Genomic DNA, 14,595 nt, shown 5'->3' on the forward strand with positions numbered 1-14,595 from the left:
GTGCATGAGATTTAATAAATAAATAAATTAAATTGAAAAGAGTAAAGTAAATACTAAATTAATTAATGTGCATTATTTTAATATTTGTTCACATAGGAGTTGGCAAATTCTCAGGAGTTTTCATGTAGACAACACTAGAGTTTGCACTCTAAGAATGCACTAGTTGTCTACACTTAGAAGTTAGCATTTTATTTGAGCACATGGTGTCTACAACCTTAAGACTTATCTAGAAGGTTGGAGAAAACTCATGCTTGGTTGTCATGCTTATCTTCTAGTTGTTTCTAGGGATAATCTAGATGCATCTTAGAGGCCCTTAAATAGAGGCTCTCCTAGTGTGTCTGAACAAGCTTAATGGAAGCTACAAGCTACAAGCTTAAATCAAAGCTTCAAAGCTTACATGCATTGAAGAAGATTCATATGCTCATATATTTTCTACTTGCTTCTATGCTACTTCTAGCACTTCTAGTCACTCGAAGATTTTCGATTGGTTTGGCTCTTGGAGGAATTGCGAATGATGGAGAAGGAAGAGATTTTCTATGGACTTCTGAGGCATGGAAAATTTAGCATTAGTGTCCAGGTGCACTCGTGATATTCGCATACTCTCTTTGCACTATTTCTCTTCCTGTCTTCATCATGTTTGTTATATGTGTCTGAATACTCTCTATGATTAAATCTATAATTGAAATAGGAATCTAGATATGCTATTTAGTTAAGAAAAAAACATTAGAAAACCCTAGATCCAATTAAAGAGAATTTAGATCTAAACGGGTTTGGGTTTGAATTAGAATCAAATTGAGAATGATAATTTCAAATTTATAGTTAGACTTATTGGATGGATTAATGGTTATGTTTAGAAAACAATTATTTTAAGAGAAAATTTTTAATTCATCACAAATTGTCCTGTCGCTACCCCTTGGATAGACTCGAACTCAGTCATTCATAACTTTTTAATATGATCAAATTTATTCGATCACTCCGGTCAGACATGGTCCAACTTAGCCCTCTCCAACATTTTTCAATTTCAGCCCGATCCAACAGTTCATTAGGGAGATATGGCCCTCGTACTGAGACTCTTTTATTCAAGGACAAATATTTCTCCATTTTTCATAACCAAGAGTTATTTATGCTTAAACTTCACAAAAAAATAATATATCAAAGCATGAAATGAATTAAAGATATTATTGCAATCATCCCTTAGTAAAATCTTATATGATTTATTAACTAATCTAATTTAATTAAGATTAAGTAGAAGAAGTATAATTAATCTATTTATCAACCAACATAGGAGGTATTTAGTTGAAAAAATTATATATGATTTTAAAAGAACAATTCTTCTTAGAGATATTAACGTTTACTTGATGTTCATTGAATGATTGAATGAGCGATGAATATGATTTAAATATTGATCATTATAATAATGAAATTATTAATGGGTTTATTATTTATTAATAATTGTTAAGGTTAGCAATTATTAATGAATGATAAGTATAGATGGTATAACTATTAATTAATTCAATTAAATTCAAATTGAGATTAGTTAATAATTGAAGTATAGCAATAAGTTATAGATCAATAATTGGTTTAGACAAAATCTCAAGAGGTATAAGACGTAAGGTTAAAGTAGGTGTTAGTTAATGATATTAAGAGATAGTTAACTTTATATCATTTGGAATGCATCGAAAAATAGTTATGGAAGTTTCTCTAGATCGATCAATATGAATTTGCTAAGAAAATATTAGTATGACGAATGAGGTCATTATGGATAAGATTTCCAAAGTAACTTATTATTATTATTATTGAAATATTAATACTTGTGTATTGGATTGAAGTTGACTTTCTACGTATAAACTATTGTTAGTTAACAGTCAACTGATATTCACTAGGTTGTTGATATGGTTATATAATTATTAATTAAATCAATTAATTAGAGTTAATTAGATTTAATTAATAATTAAGTTATATAATAAAATGTTTAATTGATATGATTCTATTACCAAAGTTGCAAAGTAACTACAACGAAGTTGATAAGTCTTATTCTAATGACTTGAATAATGACTTAGATATTTTAATGGTTATTAGTGATGATTTAATTGTTATAATGATTAAATTAAAAGGCTCAAACTTTAGTAGTATTTAAATAATTTTTACTTGAGAACCATTAGAATGTTAAAGAGTCACAGATTGTGTACCTATGTTAATTGATTGATTTAACTGATCATTTTAATAAAAATACAATCTTCTTATTCGAAGATTGATAATTGACCCTCTTATAATATAACGAATAATGATCCTCTGATTAAGTAGAAGTAACATTTCAGAAGTGTTAATCAATTAAAATATGGATCATAGTTAAATAAAGAAAATAAGTTAATTAAGGGTCAATGATGATCAGATTAATGTATAAAGTATTTACCCTTAAGCTATTCTTAGAATATTATTTTTAAGGATAATGTTATCGGGGAACAAATCGGTTGACTTGTAGGTCAAATGATGAAACTTAAGAACTTGAAAGTATACGTGCAAACAGAAAACTAGAAAACCTCTACACATTATTCAACTATGTGAATTTAGTAAACCAAAACATGTGTTTGCATCGTGTATTCTATATGCTTCTTGTTTTGAGTTTTGGGTTGACTAGTGTTGACCAGTCCTAGGTTGTTACTAGAGGCTCGGGGGATTATGAGATGTGTTGGCATGTTGATCTTATTTGGTCTCGATCTTTATAAGCCCAACCATGGTTATGTGATCGTATGCTCTATGAAATGTTTGTAATTACTGGTTGTTATAGTTGAGATTCTTATGAATCAGACACTTGAGCTAATCATTTTTGAGTCATCGATCAGTTATCCTTGGATTACTTTCTAGTCACCATGATGAGACTGAAATGTTAATTTATTTCTTGATGATGTCATGTTGTGACATGTTTGACTCAACCATTTTTGGAGTCTTCAATTAGTATGATTTTGAGATATATTTTGGTTATTGAGAACCAATGGATACTTATGATTATCAGTGATGCCCTCAGTTGCCAATAGAGAACTATTGTGGTCATGATTTTCTATGGATTCTTTTTAGATGCTCATGGAGATTTGATGATTCTTATTTTGGAGATTTGATGATTCTTATTGTGGATATTTGATGCTTTTATCATGGATATTTGATGATTCTTTTTATGGATTATCTTTTGGATTTTCTTTACAGTCGCTTGTACAAGACTGTGGTGATTTATGATTCCATGAGCTTAGGGTAGGTAATCTACTTGTAGTGTCGGGAAGTGGCTCGCAATGGGGGCCGGGGCCCTAAGTGGCTGCCAGGGCAACTCATTGTAATTTTGGTTAATAAGTGATAACATTTACACACTAGATGGAGATTAAATGAACCTAAAAAGATAATTTTTTTGATGTTTTTGCCCATGCCTTGAGCGCTTGTATAGGCTAGGATGGGAGTAGTGAGAATGCATGGTTGCGACCGTGCATTCTGTAGTATGCCTCATCAGTATGAGAGGATACTAGTGGTCACATGAGATCAGTATGGACCTGTGGAGTTTAGCTAACTACCAGGGTAACTTGTACGTGATAAATGTGATGAAACTTTCTCGCTTGCATAGTAGGTTTCCTACATGTCATTGTGTGCCTCTAGGAAACAGATGTCGGTTTTGTGTGATGGAACCTTTGAGTTAGTATACTTTTAGGATTCCTAGACTTATAGAGATTTATGCTTTGTGATTTTGATAACCTGTTTGGAACTTGAGATTATCTCTTCAGCACTGTGGGAGTGGACCACTTAGGTTTCACACGGTCAGGTGGTAGTATTTTTCCACTCTTATCATTTGAGATCTGTTGGAGACACCGTGGCTGGAGTATTCTTGGTTGGTATTTATCTTCATTCTGTTCTTAGATCATTATGATAGATGATATACCTTATGATGGATGTATTTATTAGTATGTTTCTTATATTGATGATTTGCATATGTTAGATGATATTATCTTATGCTTTACTTTGCATGTTAGTAGGATGTTTTAGGAGTGACATTCCTACTATGTTAATAGCTGATGATCTCTTCGGTGCTTTGGAATGTTACGCACAGAGGGATGGCTAGGATTCACAATGGTCTAATGATGCTATTTACGATTGGGAGGAACTGTGCACTTAGTTAATTATGTTTGTGATATATGGTTATCTTTTATGATGGATGTTTATATCTTTATGATGATGATGTATCATGTATGACATGTGGTTTCATTTATGCTATTGCATCATGGATTAGTGTTAGTATGATGATGTACTATATTTATAGTGGATGATTGAGCTAAACTAAAATGTAAATTACAAAAAGGACACTTGTATCTGGTTTAAGAGTGTTGGATGTATCATCGTTATTTGATAAGGATGTGATGTTAGATGAATAGTTAATTTAGATGTAATTCAACGTTAAGGGATCTTTAAAGAATGTAATCTATAATGCATGTGATGTTTACTTTCAGTTGGATGTTACTATTGCTTCCGTAAGTGTTGTGAATGGTTTATCTTTCATGTTTAAAAAAAAAAAAAAATTGTTTGGAAAACATAGTGAAATTCTTTGGATCCCTTGGCGGGGCATTACATTGCAAACCTTTTTATTTCAAAATTTCAAAATTTATTTATTATTATTATTATTACTATTTTCTGTTACTTCATCTCAAGTGATTAACCGAATCTCCATCTCCGTAATAAATAAGAAAAAAGAAACAGAGAGTGCTCAACAAAACATTGCAATTAGAAAAATGTAACCACCGTTACAATCTTATTATATTAATTTATACAAAAAGAAAGCATACATACACAGTCCATAGTATGCTTCAAACAATAAAATGGGAAACACACGTAGCCACACTAAACCTACCATAAGGTTCAAAATCAAACCCCATAAAAATGAAAAACTAGTTTCTTCTTCAATGCTCCTTTTCTCCCTCTTTGTGGTTTCTAGGGAGCTTCTCTTTGATCTTTTCCATCAAACCTTTCTTCTCTCCCTCTTCTTCTTCAGCCTTCACATGACCATTTTCTTCTTTCTCTTTCTACTCTCCATGTAGCTTCAATCCACCCTTCTTTTTGTTCTTCTTCTCTCCCTTTTCATCCTCTTCCTCATTGTTGGACTGTCAACTCATGCATTTCATCAGATCAGATACATTACACTTACATAAACAGTAGACCTAATTATTGGAATGCACTTGCTCCTCATGAAGAACAATGAAAGGAATCTATGCGAGCACTTGCAGAAATGAGAATGCAAAAGAAAGATGTATAATACTTTTGAAAATTTGGCATGTACACCAAATATGTTTTATGCACATAAAACACATTAAAAGATGTGTAACTTTGAAATTAGAACATATTATGGAAGAAGTTATGGGCATGCAAAACTTGCAGAGCTTGAGGAAGAGTTGTTGTTGCGATGCAACATTCCCATGAGTCCCCCTTGTTCTTTCTTCTCCTCACCTTCACCATGGAGTTTCCCCTCCTCCACGTGGCCGTGAGACATTGGTGTAGGGTGAATCTCACCGACGTGGCCATACATAGGGTGAGGCTCACCTCCGCCAACGTGGTCGTGAGACACAAGGGTAGGGTGAGCCTCACCTAGGTGGCGTAGCTATGCCTGCCACGTGTCCCTCCATAGGACCTCCATGTTGCTGATGTGTCTCCTCCTCTTTCGTCTTCCCAAACAAGCCAAAAAGCCCACGATCCTGATGCTCTGCTGCATTTGAATCCGCCATTGCAAGAGAGAGAGAGAGTTTGTGAAGAAATAGAAACACCCCCAAAATGACAACACAAGAATCTCAAGAGATGTGATATACCTAGTTATGGAGTGAGAGAGATTTGAATGTGTTTAAAATGGGGAGTGAAAGCCCAATTTGTAGGATTTCACCAACAACACGGTTACGACGCAGCTTGATGGAGCTGCTAGAGAAATATTTGATTGACGCATGGCATTTATGAGTCGGTGGAAATTTCAAATCACTCACAAATTTTTATAGCATCTTGTTTGGAAATTCATCTACTTATAACTAAGGCTTTAAGTCTACATCACCCATTATTATGGCACATCAACATGCTTTTTGCCAAGTTGTCAAAAATAACAAAAATAAAAAGTGAGACCAATGGTCATACATAAAGGGTATCCATACTTGTACAACTAATGTGACATCACATCATTTGTTAATTTTTATACCTAAGGGTACATTTTATTATATTTTGGGTAGTCATTATTGTACTAACAACTTTATAGTCACAAGTATTGGTACAATGCTGTCAAAAAAATTGGGCATTAAGTCCATAAGTGTAGGTATCAAGTCAATAACTCCTATCACAACTATTGGAACGCGTTCAAGTATTGGGTCCTCTCCCCTATTGCAACTATACATGTTAGAAGTGGAAATGAATATATTTAAATTTCTCATAAAGAAATGTGAATAATATAGTTATTAATTTAAAATATATTATCATGTAAAAATAAAAATAAAATTTAAAATCATAAGAATTTTATAATAAAAATTTTTTTTAAAAAAATATATGGTAACAAATTATTATATAAGGATAACAATTTCTTCTTTCATTTTGTCATAACTTAGCTTTGTTAGCATCTTATTATAGGAATTACCACTTAGATTGCTTGTAAATATGAAACCATCCCCAATCATTTTAGTTAAAGGAACATGAGACATTTTTTAGAGCTTAATTTGAGAAGTTTTAACATTAACAACTTTCAAAGTGAGTATCTCGGGCTAAAGTTTTATGAATATACTTTTTATAGCACACAAATTGCTGCTTACAATGGGGTTAAAGCCATAGTCTTACAAAATTTGATCTTTATTCACTAAAATAAAGTATTTTTGTTGTACAAGAAGGTGAGAAAAGCTACTCTAAACTTATCATACTACTACAAGGAGAGAAGAGAAGAGGATAGCAAGGTAGGAACAAAAATTTCAAGATGGTTCTTTAATTGAAAGTTAAAATAAAGAAGCAAAGTCTTATATACACTATGTCAAAGTCGTGAATGCCTATAAATCAAAACATCCATCTTTAAATTTTATCAAGTAACTCTCTAAAATTTTAATTCGAACTCTAAAAGAAAGCTTCAATTTGAATTGGATTTGATATACAAATTTTCCACTTTGCCTTTGTGTTAGATTAACTTTTGTTCAAGGGAATGCCAAAGAGTTGGAGAAAATGCTTAGATAAGTGAAAAATAAAATGACAACAATAAAAAATGTGTGCATCTTTTGCTAGCATCAAATGATGTATTCTTAAATCCTTTTGCATTTTTGTATAGTGTGGCAATTTTTTCAAAAATGTAACCTAACAAATATAGGCAAATAGTATTTTAATTTTATCTTGCCAAAAAATAAAATGGATTTTAATACCTCTTAAGACCTCTTATGACTCCTTGTGACCTTTAATAACCATTAATCTATCTTAGAAGTCATAGGTTACATCAATGTATGCTATTGGGTCCTAATGTGAGGGATCATATGATACACTAATCTATCCTAGGACCCCTAATTGTCACTTAGGATTGCTTGCAAATATGAGAGCATACTTAGTATTTTTACTTAAAGGAGCATGAGACATTTTTGAGAGCTTAATTTGAGAGGTTTTATCATTAATTGCAGGTAACATCAATACCTAGCAACTTTAGTTGGTTTTGTTCAATTTCATTAAAAAATGTAGATTCTATTCAATGGTCAACTGACATTAATGATAAATTAATCATAGGTTGATTTTGACCAATACAATTTCTTTTGGATCAATCAAAATGGTTTTTCTCTTGTTTTTTTAGAAGGGTAACACACATACCTTTACAACACATATTTTTGAAAAATTATTTTCTCTCATTTTCTATTTTTCGTGAAGCTTCAAATAGAGACTTGTGAAATGGCCAAGCATCCAATATTTAATAAAATTACAAATAAAACATGACAATAAACACAATGTATATTAAATGTACAGTCATTGGAAAGCTTATTTAGAATAGAATAATCTGGTATATTTAGTTTTTAAAAATAGACCTATTTAACCCTTGTTTGAGCCCCCAGAAGGACAAAATTTGATATAAAATTTAAGAAATTTATATAAAAATTTGTATTTTGGGGGCTTCAAATAAAGGGGGCTTCATTTGAAGCCCCTAGTGGTAGAATCTTTGGCACCAATGGGGCTTCGAATTAAGCCCCCTAGGGACTTTATAACAACTTTTGGGCTTTGAACGAAGCATGGGGCTTCATTTGAAGCCCCTAGTACATGGTCTTAAGTATTCTCTTTAAGTGAGTGTCTTAAATTATTGTCTTATAAAGACAATAAGGAACAATAGTATTATTATCTCTTAGAGAAAATTTTAATTATGTCTTTATTTTATATATATATCTATATATATATTATGTATGAGATGATTATAGAGATGGTATAAAAGTATAAATTAATAAAAAAGTATTGTTAAAGATAAACTACAATATAATCAATTCATTCATTTGAAGCCATGATGGACTTGAACCACCATCCTCCTTCTTGTAATGCAGGGACTATTCCATTGAGCCGGCACCTTTTAAAATAAGGAAAACTAAAAGCCTAAGGTTTTGCAAATATGAGCTACAAGAAGGGGGAAAGATTGATTAAGTCAATGAGTAGCAACATTGGTGGTGAGCTAAGGCTTACATGGATAGATGGTGCTAAGTTTTGGCACATCTGAATCTTGCATTCAAGGTTGCTAGCTCATCACACAATGTCTGAATGAATTAGATGAAACTTAAACTTGTTTTAATTATCGACTATAAAACATGATTTTAAAAGTTGATAAAAATAAAATAAACTGAAATCACAAATCTAAATTCCTTTATAAAAGAAAATTGACAATATTCAAGAATAAATCTACCATTATATGTATTTTATAAACTTGAGCATAGATAAAAGAAAGAGTTCATGTTTCACTTACTTATAGCTTAAACATAGTAATAAATGTACTGAGTTGCACTGTCCTACATATAACATAATGCATCTATCAAAGTTTATGTACTCTTAGGAACCCTAGAATATTGGAGACAAATTGTTATTTATTAGTCATTATCTTTGGCATATGTTTCTAAAACATTGGAATACTATTTGAATGTTTGGCATGTGGCAGAAATTCAATATTCTTTGATTTAAGTATTGTAGGCTTTTTTGTAATAGAAATAATATTATTGTTTTTCAAAGAAAAACTTTTGACCCACTTAATAGCTACATACAAAAACATAGAGTTATGCAATTCAATGAAAACATAGTGTTATTGTTGCATAGTGGTTTCACATATTTGTGCATCATTAATAGTTTAAGGTGTACTATTTTTAAAGTATAATTTATCCTATTTATTTTTATATATGTAATATTAATTTGTAAATGATTAAATAGATGTCTATTCACTAAAAAATATTATTGAAAGTATTCAAATATATTTACTACAATTCTTAGACCATCAACTGTGGAGCCAACCTTTATTATCTTCATAATGAGCTCTCTATGAATGCGTAACATTTTTCTCTTACACTCTATTGGAAGGACATCATTGCTATAACCATACACTCAAATCAATAGAAATATTTAAAGGATATTAAAAAATTGATAGACATTAAATAAAATTTGGTTTAAATAATAAGTTTTTATGACTTATATTAATGGTTTACCTAAAATTGCATTAATAAATAGATTATTGGTGCAAGAGCAGCAAGTTGCATGTGCAATTAGGACCACTCAAAAAGCTTTCAGATTTCTTTTGTTTCAATTTTTTGTTTTACTAGTGGTGATTTGACATCTATTAAGTTTACAAAAGCTTGGCTCTAAGTGTTTAGGGTGAAAATGCCAAAAATTTAAATGTTTGAGTCATCACTTTTCCAGATTGTAACTACTGTCTCATGAACGCAATTGGCTAATGAAAAGCCAATATCCACAGCTATAGTCAACATCATTTATTACAATATTTTGATGGTTTAAAAAAATGAATTCTAATTTAAAAATCTTTATAGGTATTCTCTCAACATGTGTTGATCTGAGGCTTTGAAACTAAGTATGCACATCGAACAACTGAGAAAGACCAATTTGGTGCACCAAATGTGGAAGAAAAAACATGCTTATCAACTATTTTTCATCACCAATTATGCGAACAATAAAGCCTTTAAAAGTAACTAATATTTTAAATCAATTATAATTGCTACATTCCAAGAATACCTTTCAACTCTAGTTCTAAACATGACAATACACATCAAGAAGAATCTGAATCACATTAACGAATAAGAATGGAAGGAGTTTTATAAAATAATTTATAAACAAGGGACATCTAGTCTAGTGTTGAAAATTAGGGAGGCTTTTGTGAGCAAGAAAGAGAAGTGGGGTTGTGTGATAATGAAAGAGATATTTGGTCAAAAAGAAAATAGCTAAAAAGGGTGCAATAAGAGGAATTAAAATTAGAAGAAACAAAAAGAAAAAATAATACGTACCAAAAAATATATATAAGTGAAATAAGAAAAAATTTATGTTGAAGAAAGATAAAGGGGTTCTTGTTTAGATTCATCATTGATTACATTGGAATAAAAAAGAGATAAGGAATATCCTAGATGGGGAACATATGAAGAGAAAGTCAAGGAAGTTCATAGTGAACTTAACAACAAAGATATCAAGAAGAAAGTTGAGAAGAAAATTGATGCAACTCTTAACAAGAAAAGCATTAGAATAGAGGAATAAAGAGAGGCAATGGGCATAGCTCTAGAAATGAGAGCATGTAGACAAATTGAGGTTTTGGTAGCTACACCTTTGGAATTTGTAGGAGAAAAATAAGCGTTCACAATAGCTAGACCTTCCACTCATATACCAAGTGCACCTTCTGCCGCAGTAGCACAGGTGCAACCTACTATTGTACAACCTATTCATAAGGAGAAGGATGAAAAGAAGGTCAGGATAATAGGAGAACCAAAAATCACTCCTCTAGGCACAAGGAAATTAAAAAGACAAAGAAAGCAATAATTAAATTCATTACCTCCACACCCACTATTGCAAAGAAGAGAAAGGATTTAGGGGGAGCAATCCATATTACATAGGAGAAGAGCATACTAGATGAGAGACACAAAGACACTGTGATGACTGAATTGTCACCATAGATTACAATTAGTACTAATACCATGCAAGTAGACAATACACATATATGAATTAATGATAAGGAGAATCCATTCAAAGATTATGGTGAAGCCATTGTTGAAAATTTTGTCGATTACACCATTTTTGACAATTTAGAGGAAGAGAAAGAAAAGAAGATAGAAGAAGAAGAAATGTTAGAAGAAGAGAAAAAAAAGAAAGCTAGAGCAGATGAACAAAGAAGAAAATAAGATGAGGAAAATGTAAGTAAAGGTAAAGAGAGAAGAGGAAGAAAGAATAGAATAGAAGAAGAAGAGAAGAGGAAGATGGAAGAGGAAGAATAGAAAAAGGAAGAAGAAAAGAGGAGGAAAGTTGAGCAAGAGAAGAATGAAAGAATAAAGCACAAATGGAAAGTTTTGATGTAGGAATGAACATTTAAACCTTAGCTCAAACATGTTACAATAGAATATGACAAATTTAAGTCCCATCATGAGGCTAATGTTCTATTGGCTACACCTAAGAAAGGAAGATATCCTATGATAGCAATATTATCCATTGCATCAGATGATGATGATGATCAGAAATGACTTATATCATCAATGAGAAAACTATTGGACAAGAACAAGAAATTCATAAATCTAGAGAAGACTTTGAAAGAAGTTCTTGAGATATTATAGAAAATAGTCATGACCAAGGTGACAGAGAAAGAATTAAAGTTGAAAGAAAAGGAAATAGTGAAATATTTTGATGTGGAATTCACTAATCTATCAACATTTGATCAATCCAATCTCAAATCAGACACGATGCACTATTTTTTTCTATAGTGTGCAGTAATGTTAGAAATGATTTGCAGACTCTTGATATTAGCATCAAGGAGTTAAGAAGATGTCTAGAGAAAGGAATGAAGTTGTATGGAAAATGCATCATGTTATAAAAATATCTGAAAGATATAAATGATGAAATCAGTTCAAAGGTAAATAAACTTCAATCACTGACATTAAAATCATTGAGCTTAGAAAATTATTGAAGAACTTGATGCAAGAGTATCAAAAGTTCACAATGACATTAAAATCATTGAACTCAGAAAATAAAGGGTAATAAAATGGTTCTCACTTCTCAGAGAACACAACATAAAAGATTAGTAATGTGTAGAAGAACTTGGATGAATATTTTGTAGCCAAAATATCTTATGAGAAATTTTCATATACAAACTTGAATGCAGTTGAAGTAGCCTCTTATGGACTATGTGTGTGTGCATAAAAGTGTCACACTTCTATAAAACATTATTCTTGAGAGAACCCATGTAAGAGGGAGTCTCAAGAGCTGGCTTATAGCTCTCTATCTATGATGTGCAAGGGCTATGAGATGGTGGCTCTCAAATGAAGCAAAATATGCAACCCTTGCAAGGTGCACAATAGAACAAGAGATTCAAAGAGTAGAGGCAAGAGTGCCAATATCCCAAAATCTAGAATAAAATGCAATGCAAATGCAAGCTAACAAAGAGAACTAAGCTAAAGCATAAATGAAACTGAGTTAAATAGTATGTAATAATGTAAGTAGAATGAGAGCTAAGCTAAAATCAAAAAATACAAGAATGCTCCAAGTCTCCAAAATCACCAAGAAAACAAGTAGCATAACAATACCATGAGACTAAGATTTTTTGAATGAGGAGAGAGCCCTCCGTTTAAAGAAAAATAGATGGTAGAGATTAAGAGGCAAGATGAATGTAATCAAGGGTGGAGTTTGAAAGTGGGAGTGATCCATGTGCACAAGCATCTCAACTAATCACAATTAATTGTTGACTTTTGAGAGGGTTTGAAATGTGTGGAGGATAATTAAAGTTTTTTTTAAATGTAGAAGATTCCTCTCACATAGAAAAATGTGAATTCATGTGTAGACAAAAGTACCTTTTCTTTTATTTCTAAAATAGGAATAATGCTTTATGTGTGTGCACTTAGGATAAGAGATGAGTGGGGAATTTTATTTAATTAAAAGGGGAACATGTTCTTTTAATTAAATATGAACTTGGGATAAAGTGGCCATACCAAAGTTTATAATCAAATAAATAGATTTTTGAGGATTTGATAAAAAATAACCATTATATAAATTATGGAAAAATGATAGAAAGGGCCCTCATAGTCTGGATGACCATTTTTAGTTGATTACATTTGGCCCTCTTTGACTAATGTGTGATCAATCTAAGAACACATGATGTCAAAGAATGAAGAAGCGAAGATGGCAGCGATAGATATAGATATCTAATTCCAAAGAATGACATATAGAGAGAGATAGCACATCTGTAATGTACAACCTAATAGCAGTAGTACTAAAAATTAGATAAAAGATGATGTTAGAATTCAAGAAGAATGCTAACACCTAGCAAAGTAGATAGACCAAGAGTAAATGAATAGATCAAACAAATGCTCCTAAGAAATAGATAGTTGTAGCAAGTGATGATAGAATATTTTTACCCCCTCAGGATCAAAATCAAAATGAGATAAGGGGATGCAAAAAAGAGCAAGATATGAGCAAATCAAGATATAGCAATGTCAAAGATGACAAATACAGGATTAGAACCAAAGAGTGACCACCAAACAATGAAGATATGCCTTAGTTTGACTAACTTTGATCAAGAAAGATAAAGTATAAGAATCGGGTCAAGTGGAAGAGAGTAGAAATAATGAAGAAATGAAGAAATGATGATTTCCCCTACAAGATTCACAAATTAAAGATATTTTTGACTAGAAAGATGAAGCCGAATTTTGATTTCAATCCCAAAAATGGATCTAGGATGCAAAGATTAACAAAGATAGGTTAAAAGCATAGATGAGATGGTAAGATAGAAAAGAAGTGAGAAATAGGAAAGAAGAGATAAGATAAGATCTAGAAGATACAAGAGAAGGATGAACATAGTTAGCTAACAAGTCCATGAAAGATAAAGAAGAGAGCTCTCTCAACATGAAAAATGAAAAGCTAATCTAGAATGAACCCTATAAAGTAAGCTAGTATGAAAAGGTGTAATTGCAGGGGTTACATAAGTAGGTCCTAGTTTTTGTCATCGAGCCTTATTAGGGACATCATGAGATCATACAACCATCTCTAGTATAACTATGAGGATATGAATATGATCTATGTTAGATAGAAATGTTGGAATCCAACCTAAGCATCAAAGATGTATAAGTAAATATAACTACACAAATAGATTCCCTATGTTTAGTATAGCAAGATTACACCTATATCAAGGCATAAATGCCAAGATAACCCCTGAGTGTGGTCTTGCAAAAAATAGTCAAGGATGATCTACATTTGTAAGACAAAGTGTTAAGTAGGATAAGCATGAACGCTCAATAGACTATAGACTAAAAAAGTATACCCATAAGAATAAAGCAAGTAAAACATGCCCCATGCCCCTAGTCTTCTAGTCCATGACATCTTTGAAACACTTATTAGGGAGGGAACATATAGCAA

General features: G+C 31.7%; 1 pseudogene; it reads right to left on the minus strand.

Annotated features, from left to right (window-relative positions):
- Nucleotides 1-4,931: 4,931 nt before the first annotated feature.
- On the minus strand, nucleotides 4,932-5,750 carry LOC149528522 (uncharacterized; annotated as a pseudogene).
- Between the last annotated feature and the right edge of the window lie 8,845 nt (nucleotides 5,751-14,595).

Source organism: Cupressus sempervirens, chromosome 11, assembly GCF_028749045.1.
Source record: "Cupressus sempervirens isolate cs-2001-9-10 chromosome 11, ASM2874904v1, whole genome shotgun sequence".
Taxonomy (NCBI): Eukaryota; Viridiplantae; Streptophyta; class Pinopsida; order Cupressales; family Cupressaceae; genus Cupressus; species Cupressus sempervirens.